This window comes from Salmo trutta, chromosome 28, assembly GCF_901001165.1.
Source record: "Salmo trutta chromosome 28, fSalTru1.1, whole genome shotgun sequence".
In the NCBI taxonomy this organism is placed as follows: domain Eukaryota; kingdom Metazoa; phylum Chordata; class Actinopteri; order Salmoniformes; family Salmonidae; genus Salmo; species Salmo trutta.
In genome coordinates this window covers 14,292,576-14,301,111 of record NC_042984.1, presented here as the reverse complement: position 1 = coordinate 14,301,111, position 8,536 = coordinate 14,292,576, and the positions used below count along the sequence as shown (strand labels likewise).

Here is an 8,536-nt window from a genome sequence, read left to right as displayed (position 1 = left end):
TGTTATGCTTTTCGACCTTTCCCCAAATGAATGTCATTGGTTCAGAGTTTGTTTTGTATTTTAATCTGCGTGTTGTGATAGTGTAGGAGGACAAAATAAATGTATGCACGATGGCGGTGTGGGTTCAGTGTTAGCCAGGCAGGTACAGAACTGACTGATTAAGCGCCTTCCAAACATCACATTGTTAGCTAAAATTCAGGGCAAATGTAGATTCAATTCTGCCTAGCAGGATATTGATGTTTATGAATGGCTTTGCCACACCCATCCAGCGACGTAGTGGAGGGTAAATAGTGTTTACGCTAGTTTTTTATAATCCTGTGTAGGTCAGTTGGTACAGCAAGGCGCTTGCAATGCCAGGGTTGTGGGTTCGATTTCCACGGGGGACCAGTACTAAAATGTATGCACTCACTACTGTAAGTCACTCTGGATAAGAGCGTCATCTAAATGACTAAAATGTAAATTTGTGAAATGGCGTTTACTCGCCTTTTTTATTTTAATGATCGTTTACCCACATATTATTGCCTTCCCAGTGTTGATCAACGCTCAGAAGGCTTCTTGATCTGATTTCTAATCCCGCCTACCTATGCGAGTAGACCACGACATAGGCCGGGAGGTGAAACAAACTCCTTCAATCCAGACTTTTAGTGTCAAATGGCAGAGAGACGCTGCTGACAGTGGGAATTTTTTTCACATCCCTCAACTCCTGCCGTGACAACAGACATCCCCCAAACAAAACCCCCCTGAATCTTGGAGAACGAGTGTACAACTGGTAAATAGTCGCTGATATTTCAGTCAGATGTCTAGGTAGCTCAAGGGCTGTATCACATCCGGCCGTGATGGGGAGACCCATAGGGCGGCGCGCAATTGGCCCAGCGTCGTCCGGGTTTGGTTGGGGTAGGCCGTCACTGTAAATAAGAATTTGTTCTTAACTGACTTGCATAGTTAAATAAAAAGAGCTCTTGACTGTTAGCTAGCTATACCTAGCTGGCAAGAAGGATGAAGTTAGAAGCCAATGTTGAACGGAGCTTGACCTCAGCAGGAGCAGTTGACTGAAATTAACCCAGCTATAATCAAATGATGGGCTACAATAAATTCTCATAACATAATACCTTTTCTTTAATGTGATTGGTGAGTCAGGCTGGAAAGGAGATACAGATTGAGGAAGCATTGAAGCAAGCAGGGAGAGAGGTTAGTGGTACAGTGGTTCCCAAACTTGGGGTCTGGGACCCATGTGGGGTCCCCTAGAATCTTTAATCTTATCGCACAATAACTTGTTTCTTTTCAACATTTTATAGTCAACTAAGGGCCTTTTTATAGTCAACTAAGGGCGCAGCACCATTGTCAGAATTCACTTTCATGCCATGTGTTGGGCAGCCTGTGGGACCTAACATTTAGTGAAATATAAAGACAATTTAATATTATTATCATGTACACTGAACAAAAATATAAATGCAACCATTTCAAAAATTTGACATAGTTACAGTTCATATAAGGAAACATCATCAGTACTGACTTCACTCATGTCTGTAGTGAAACACGTATTATTGAGTAGAACTTGTAAGGTAGTGATGAGAAAAAAATAACTTACTATTTATTCATGAGGTTGTGGCGATATACTGCCATCTGGTGGCGACTAGAAACACATGCATAATATTACAAATGAATGGTCCTCAAATAAATATTAGTGCTTGAAGTAGCTACAATAGCTACAGTTTGTTTTATCCTGAACATACCTGTGTTGGGCAAACTAGATAGTTATTATACCTGTCTTGCTAGTTAGCGATTAACATTTTTATTGTCAATAAGTTTGCAATGAAAGGCCGTGTCTCTTGCTAACGTTACTTTCCTGAATAACTTAACTATTAGCCGCATGTACAAAGGTCAGATCTGAAACCATGTCCATGTGGCATATTGTCTAGACAGCTGTCATGAGTAGTGCCCTGTGCTTTTCTTGACTGAATTGATTTACTTCTGGTCATTCTGTCCTCCAGCCACTGTCACTGGTTATGCTGATCCACCTATTTTAGTATTTATCTTTTGACTGCTGAAGTTGAGTAAGGCTTGAATTACAGATGAAGTTAATGTCAGACATAGGTCAGGTTTGCCTAAACATCAGATTGTTACCCCATGGATCTTCTGTCTGAACGAAGGCAGGCTAAAAAAGACGCAAGAGTCTACAAACCAGAATGGCGAATACAATTATATGTACTCTTATTTTACTGGTTGTCTGTGCTGTTTAGCCTTTTGGCAGTAGGAGGTGGAGATGGGGTATCCACAGGAATACTTTTTGCGGGGTCGGTAGGTTCTGTCACTTGTATTTTCCTGAGGCATTACATGTGATGCACAATATCGTAACAATAGCTGAATGTAACCGAACTTAGTCGACCAAAGCACATTTCATTGCAATCAGCTGGAAGTGTATTGCCAGCTGATTGCATGGGACAATGTTCGGTTAGGTTCGGCCATATTGTGTAAGTGTTTGTCGCGTGCAAAAAACTGATATACAGACCCACATACTGAAGGTCTGGGTGATAACGCTTCCCTGTCGATATTTTGCCTTAGATTACCTCTGACATGGGGACAAATTCAGCGGGCAACGGGTAAAGTAATTTGATATGTTTGTTCAACATTCTGACTTAATGGGTCTGTTCGGGAATTCTGAGCCTACATGTTAGAGACGAGTAAGCATTTCACTCTCGGATTCTAAGGGGGCTTTCACACATGGTTTGGTGAGGTTTTTCCAAACTCTTGTGTAGGCTTGGGCACTATCCATATTTTCATATTGTCATACCATCATTCTCCCATCCCGGAATTTACGGTATTATTGGGCATAGCACACAAGGGGGCGCTAATAACGCAAGAAAAGTCCATTGGGCCTCTTACCAGAATGGTAACCAAATTTAATGCAAACTAATAGCAAAATCAGATGCTGTTAGCGAAATGCTATAGAGCGAAAACGAACATAAACTAATTGCAAAGACGGGCAAATCCAGCTCTTAAAGTTATACAAGCATAGCTAGTAGCTACCGAATGACATTTACATGCGAAAGTGAACAAGAGAAATTTGGCAAATGAACAATATTGTGATGCATGTTTTACTGAAGGAAGAGCATCATGTTTACACAGATAAGAACGGAGGAGAAAAAATAAGGTAGCTGTACACAAAGCATCCAGAGCTCTTTGACTTATGGCAGAAAGCCATGATAAGATGCACTATCTCGGCGAGTCTCTGTTGTGCCGGCGCACATTAGGTGATGAAGTTACCCTTGTATGCAATTCACTACTAAATGTTTGCCATCAGCTACATTACATGGCTAAAAGTATGTGGACATCTGCTCGTCAAGCATCTCATTCCAAAATCATGGGAATTAATATGGAGTTGGTGCTATAACAGCCTCCACTCTTCTGGGAAGGATTTCCACCAGATGTTGGAACATTGCTGCAGGGACTTGCTTCCATTCAGCCACAAGAACATTAGTGAGGTCGGGCACTGATGTTGGGTGATTAGGCCTGGCACGCAGTCTGCATTCCAATTAATCCCAAAGGTGTTCAATGGGGCTGAGGTCAGGGCTCTGTGCAGGCCAGTTAAGTTCTTCCACACTGATCTCTTTAAAAAAAAAAAAAGAAATCTGCATGGACCTTGCTTTGTACACTGGGGCATTGTCATTTTGAAACAGGATAGGGCCTTCCCCGAACTGTTTCCACAAATTTGGAAGCACAGAATTGTCTAGAATGTCATCGTATGCTGTAGCGTTAAGATTCCCCTTGACTGGAACTAAGGGGCCTAGCCCGAACCATGAAAAACAGCCTCAGACCATTATTCCTCCTCCACCAAATGTTACAGTTGGCATTATGCGTTCGAGCAGGTAGCCTTCTCCTGTTATCCGCCAAACCCAGATTTGTCCGCCGGACTCCCAGATGGTGAAGTGTTATTTATCACTCCAGAGAACACGTTTCCACTGCTCCAGAGTTCAATGGCGGCAAGCTTTTACACCACTTCAGCCGACGCTTGGTATTGTGCATGGTGAACTTAGGCTTGTAAGCAGCTGCTCGGTCATGGAAACCCATTTCATGAAGCTCCCGACGAACAGTTCTTGTGCTGACATTGCTTCCAGAGGCAGTTTGGAGCTCTGTAGTGAGTGTTGTCAGCCGAGGACAGATTTTTACAGGCTTAAGCACTTGACGGTCCCGTTCTGTGAGCTTGTGTGACCTACCACTTCGCGGCTGGGTCGTTGTTGCTCTGAGACGTTTCCACTTCACAATAACAGCACCTACAGTCAACCGGGGCAGCTCTAGCAGTGCAGAAATCTGACGAAGTGACTTGTTGGAAAGGTGGCATCCTATGACGGTGCCACGTTTGAGTCACTGTGCTCTTCAGTACAGGCCATTCTACTGTCAATGTTTCCCTATGGAGATTGCATGGCAGTGTGCTCAATTTTTATAAACCTGTCGCAACGGATGTGGCTGAAATAGCCAAAATCACCGACTCTTAATTTATTTTTTAAAATGTTTTAATTTTTTAAATTTAATTTTTAAAATATTTTTATTTATTTTTGTAATTCTTTTAATTACATTTTTTATTATTTTTTTAAAATATTTGTATTTATTTAATAATTATTTTTCAATTTATTTTATATATATTTTTTTAAAATATTTTTAAAGTGTGTCCATATTTTGGCCATGTAGTGTATCCGATGGCAAACATTTAGTAGTGGATTGCATACAAGGGTAACTTCATCACCTCGTGCGCCGCACAACAGAGACTCACCGATAGATATAGAACTCGCTTTCTCCCATTGTGCTGTTTGTTTACAAACACACATGACTGGCTCAACTGTTCTGGGGAACTACGGTAAGCTTCGTCATGTGACCGGTGCAATGAACGCAATCTGCTAACGTGTTGACTGAAGTTATTAACTTAAAGTAGCTACAAATATTCAAATTTTATTTAAAATCTTCAAATAGTCAAACTGTGTGAAAATGCTCTAAAAGAGCCTAAGGTCAGGTCCGTGAACAACACACACAAATCAACTTTACATGTCCCATGTTTACTGTACTTTGGTAGTAAACTGTACCCCTGTATTCTCTGCTTGCCATCACATATTGCCCGAGTGTCAGCCGAGTAACCATACTGACGCTTAACTGTATCGTTGCTGCTTCAGCACCTGGTGCTCACCTAAAGTATGCATTTCCCTTCCAGAACCACTAATGAACAGGATAAGGATCCACGTGTTGCCGTCAAGCTGGGGCCGTTTGGCCCAGACTGCCTTTACCCAAGAGCCCAAGGCCTGTTCCTTCACCCAGCGGCCTTGCTCCCAGCCCCGCCTGGAGGGAGTTCTGCATCAAACACGTCCTGGAGGACAAGAATGCCCCCTACAGACAGTGTAGTTATGTGTCTAACAAGAATGGCAAGCGCTGCCCGAATGCAGCCCCTAAGGTTGAAAATAAAGAATGGTGAGTGAAGCAACTTGGATATAAATGTCTTCTATCCAGCTCTCAAAACAACTACATGTTGTATGTAGGCTTAAATTGGGTAAATCTCTTGAATTCCCTGTCTTAGGTCAGTTAGGATCACCACTTTATTTTAAGAATGTGAAATGTCAGAATAATAGTAGAGAGAATGATTTATTTCAGGTCTTATTTCTTTCATCACAATCCCAGTGGGTCAGAAGTTTACATACACTCAATTAGTATTTGGTAGCATTGCCTTTACATTGTTTAACTTGGGTCAAACGTTTCAGGTAGCCTTCCACAAGCTTCCCACAATAAGTTGGGTGAATTTTGGCCCATTCCTCCTGACAGAGCAGGTGTAACCGAGTCAGGTTTGTAGGCCTCCTTGCTCGCACACGCTTTTTCAGTTCTGCCCACAAAGTTTTTTATAAGATTGAGGTCAGGGCTTTGTGATGGCCACTCTAATACCTTGACTTTGTTGTCCTTAAGCCATTTTGCAACAACTTTGGAAGTATACTTACATTGTCCATTTGGAAGACCCATTTGCGACCAAGCATAAACTTCCTGACTGATGTCTTGAGATGTTGCTTCAATATATCCACATTATTTTTCTTCATGATGCCATCTATTCTGTGAATTGCACCAGTCCCTCCTGCAGCAAAGCACTCCCACGACATGATGCTGCCACCCCCGTGCGTCATGGTTGGGATGGTGTTCTTCGGCTTGCAAGTCTCCCCCTTTTTCCTCCAAACATAACGATGGTCATTATGGCCAAACGGTTCTATTTTTGTTTCATCCCAGAGGATATTTCTCCAAAAAGTATGATCTTTGTCCCCATGTGCAGTTGCAAACTGTAGTCTGGCTTTTTTATGGCGGTTTTGGAGCAGTGGCTTCTTCCTCGCTGAGTGGCTTTTCAGGTTATGTCGATATAGGACTCGTTTTACTGTGGATATAGATACTTTTGTACCTGTCTCCTCCAGCATCTTCACGAGGTCCTTTGCTGTGGTTCTGGGATTGATTTGCACTGCTCGCACCAAAGTACGTTCATCTCTAGGAGACAGAACGCGTCTCTTTCCTGAGTGGTAAGACGGCTGCGTGGTCCCATGGTGTTTATTCTTGCGTACTATTGTTTGTACAAATGAACGTGGTACCTTCAGACGTTTGGAAATCGCTCCCAAGGATGAACCAGACTTGTGGAGGTCTACAATTGTTTTTCTGAGGTCTTGGCTGATTTCTTTGGATTTTCCCATGATGTCAAGCAAAGAAGCAATGAGTTTGAAGGTAGTCCTTGAAATACATCCACAGGTACACCTCCAATTGACTCAAATAATGTCAATTAGCCTATCAGAAGCTTCTAAAGTTATTTTATTTTATTGTAAAAAAAAAAGTGTATAAAGTATTTTCTTTACTGCATTGTTGGTTAAGGGCTTGTAAGTAAGCACTTCACTGTAAGGTTTACACGTGTATTCAGCGCATGTGACATAACGCTTGATTTGATGTCTTGTTTTGAGGTGTTTCGACTGATTTCACTTCAATGCTAATATGGCTAAAATTCGCTAGCTAGCTTACCAACAACTAACAATGTATTTGAGAGACAAGTGCTCATTGTGCAAATGTATATATGTTTTCAATAAACATTTGGAGACTAAATATAGTTTGTTGTTAACAATCTAAGCCAACCCTAACTGTTTTGCCCCAATGTTCCGACAGCATCGGTTTTGTAGCTATATAACCAACCCGTCTATAGCACCGTAAAACCACTCTGCTTGAGCTTCCATGTACAATACAGTGCCAGTCGAGGGCACAGTGTGATATTTTGCTGCAGACTGCACAGATAGTTTGCCAGATTTTGTGATTAACTTGTTAGCAAATGCATGTGAAACCTCTGTTCAAGATGTATTTTGTGTTAAACTTGAAGCTGAAGTTTTTGTTTGAGGATTTTAACCTTTTTTGCCCTGTTATTGTGTGTTCTCTCTACAGGCCCATACAGTGAGATCCAGCCAGTGGTGTATCTTCTACGTGGAGGGGACCCGCTGCTCTAACCATTTTATCCCAATGACACGACACTGCATCTCTCGTATCCATCATAGTATGATCTATGATCCATCGTGTTGATTTTAAAATGTGCATGAATACAATAACTTACATGGACTTATGTAAGTTATTAATGCTCTTTGTGGCAAAACCTACAACATAAGCTTGGATGTTGCCATGTCGACCAGCCAGCCTCGCTACTTCTTGGACATTTGCGCCCTTCAATTTCTTACATGTGATTGAACTGAAGAAGATGCATGCACCTGCATTTTCACACTCCCTCTTATTGCTAACACGGCCTTAATAAAGTCTGGCAGCTTGTTGTAGCTGTGCAGGTCCAAACCAGGGCAACATTAACCTCTTCCTATGGTCTGTTGGTTTTCCCCCATTCTAGCAAAGGGGATAGTCAATTCAGTTGGAAGAAACAAACGCCTCCTTTTCTCCTTAACAAATCATTATAATATCATTATTTCAAGCAGATGCATACATCCAACACTGTTTTTAAATGTGACCTGCTTACAGTACATTCAGAAAGTAATCAGACCCCTTGACTTTTTCCACATTTTGTTACGTTACAGCCTTATTCTAAAATGTATTAAATCGTTTTCTTCCCCTCAATCGATCGGGTTCAAGTCTGGGCTCTGGCTGGGCCACTCAAGGACATTCAGAGACTTGTCCCGAAGCCACTCCTGCGTTGTCTTGGCTGTGTGCTTAGGATTGTTGTCCTGTTGGAAGGTGAACCTTAACCCCAGTCTGAGGTCCGTAGCACTCTGGAGTAGGTTTTCATCAAGGATCTTTCTGTACTTTGCTCCATTCATCTTTCCCTCGATCAGTCCCTGCTGCTGTAAAATACCTTGGTGGTTCCAAACTTCTTCCAATTAAGAATGATTGAGGCCATGGTGTTCTTGGGGACCTTCAATGCTGCAGACATTTTTTGGTACCCTTCCCTAGATCTGTGCCTCGACACAATCCTGTCTCGGAGCTCTACGGACAATTTCTTCGACCTCATGGCTCATGGCTAGGATGTTATATAGACAGGTGTGTGCCTTTC

At 42.1% G+C, this 8,536-nt stretch overlaps 1 long non-coding RNA gene across 1 annotated transcript; it reads left to right on the top strand.

Annotated features, from left to right (window-relative positions):
- Positions 1-1,126: 1,126 nt before the first annotated feature.
- Positions 1,127-7,667, top strand: LOC115165563 (uncharacterized). Its single transcript, XR_003870199.1, has 3 exons — positions 1,127-1,188; positions 5,201-5,454; positions 7,432-7,667. It is a non-coding gene; the product is annotated as an uncharacterized LOC115165563 (long non-coding RNA).
- Positions 7,668-8,536: the final 869 nt, after the last annotated feature.